The sequence below is a fragment of the Arachis duranensis genome, chromosome 10 (genome assembly GCF_000817695.3).
Source record: "Arachis duranensis cultivar V14167 chromosome 10, aradu.V14167.gnm2.J7QH, whole genome shotgun sequence".
Taxonomy (NCBI): Eukaryota; Viridiplantae; Streptophyta; class Magnoliopsida; order Fabales; family Fabaceae; genus Arachis; species Arachis duranensis.
Genome location: NC_029781.3, coordinates 57,368,039 through 57,370,314, shown reverse-complemented (window position 1 = coordinate 57,370,314; position 2,276 = coordinate 57,368,039).

Below are 2,276 nucleotides of genomic sequence, written 5' to 3'. Positions count from 1 at the left end.
TTCCAAGATATTCAGTCGTACCCAAGAACATGATGAATGTGATGATAAGTAACCCTCATTATCATTCTCACTTATGAACGCACGTGATTGACAACCACTTCCGTTCTACATGCAACCGAGCTTGAATGTGTATCTCTTAGATTCCCCAACAGAATCTTCGTGGTATAAGCTAGATAGATGGCGGGATTTATGAGGATCCGAAAAGTTTCACCTTGTCTGTGGTATTCCGAGTAGGATCCTGGGAATCCGGAAAGTCTCACCTTGTTTGTGGTATTCCGAGTAGGATTCCGGTAATGAATGACTGTGACGTGCTTCAAACTTGCAAGTGCTGGGCGTTAGTGACAGATGCAAAAGAATCAAGGGATTCTATTCCAGTAGGAGCGGGAACCAACCAGTGATTAGTCGTGCTGTGACAGAGCGCGTGAGCGTAGTTTTCACTGCGAGGATGGGATGTAACCATCAACCATGGGTGATGCCTCCAAACGATTAGCCGTGCGAGTGACAGCCGCATAGGATCATTTTCCCGAGAGGATTGAAAGTAGCCACCGCTGATGGTGAACCCCTATACACAGCTTGCCATGGAAAGGAGTAAGAAGGATTGAGTAGAAGCAATAGGAGAGCAGGCGTCCTTGGGCTCTACAGCATCTCCATCCGCTTATCTGAAATTCCCACCAATGAATCTGCATAAGTATTCTATCCCTTTTATTATTTATTTTCTTATTTCTATTTTCGAAACCATAAATCAATTTAATCTGCCTAACTGAGATTTACAAGGTGACCATAGCTTGCTTCATACCAACAATCTCTGTGGGATCGACCCTTGCTCACATAAGGTTTATTACTTGGACGACCCAGTACACTTGCTGGTTAGTTGAACGGAGTTGTGTCCACTCGTGCCAATTTCTAAATTCCATAATTTTACAATGAGTGCAACTCAAAGAATAGTGATCACAATTTCGTCCACCAGTTGTATACTTCAGGAAAATTAATGAGTATATGTTCTAAGATGGCTACATGATCATTAAGCTCAGAAAGCCATTTTAGAGTGCCCTTGGTCACACCAAACTTAGAGATCAAGCATATGCTAACTGTTTGCTACAAGTGTCAATTTTATTCATTAAAGCTTAATTTCATGCTAAGCAACCATTAGTTATTGAAATTAAGGCAGTAAAAATAGGAATTCTAAAAGATGGGCTGCCTCCCATGGAGCACTCTTTTGTTGTCACTAGCTTTATATTGGTTTGTTGTTAAGGGGGATTGTAGTGCTTCAGGTCTTCCCCTCTCACAGTGAAGCTATCTCCACTTGATTCCTTGATGATTTCTACATGTTCTAACGAGAGAATTTTTCTGATTGTGTATACCAGAGGTAGCTGAGATGGAATGGCAGGAAGATGAGGTGGGAGTAGTAGAAAATGGGTTTATATCACCTTGTCCCCTGGGGAAAAATCCTCTGTGGGAACCTTTTTATTTTTCCACCTCTTTGGGATCTTCTTTTCCATTCTTTTCTCTCTTCTCAGTAATGTTTCAGCTAAACCTATGTCAGGAGGGTCTTGTTTTCTTGTCTCCAGTGAAGGTTGCGACCTTAACTTCTCCTTGGTTTCCTCAATCTGTAACTTCATCTTTACTTCTTCCTTCTCTTTCACGGATGACTTTAGACTCTCTGGGTATGATTCATTGGGTGCTTCTCTCATATTAGTGTCACCAGAATCAATTTTCATGCAGTTCTTTTCTTGATCTAGATCATGTGATGGTTTGTAAACATGGAAGGTGAGTTGCTCATCATGTATTCTCAATATTAACTCACCTTGCTCCACATCTATAAGTGCCCTGGCAGTGGCTAGGAATGGTCTTCCCAGGATGATCGGACGAAGGCAGCTTTCTTCCATTTTAAGAATAACAAATTCTGCAGGTAGGAAGTACTTCCCAACCTTCACCTGTATGTTTTCAACCACTCCTAGTGCTCTTTTCTGGGTTTTGTCAGCCAACTGAAAGATCACATCTGTGGGTTTCAACTCATTAATTTTCAGCTTCCTCATGAGAGATAGAGGCATTACATTGATGCTTGCTCCCAGGTCACAAAATCCTCTGTCAATCACGGTGTCTCCAATGGAACAAGGGATGTGAAAGCTCCCTGGATTCTTCTTCTTTGTAGGCAAGTCCTTCTGTATGATGGCACTACATTCTTTGTTCATCACCACTGTTTGTCCTCCTTTCAGGGTGCTCTTCTTGGTAAGCAGCTCCTTTATGCATTTAAAGTATGTGGGCATTTGTTGCAG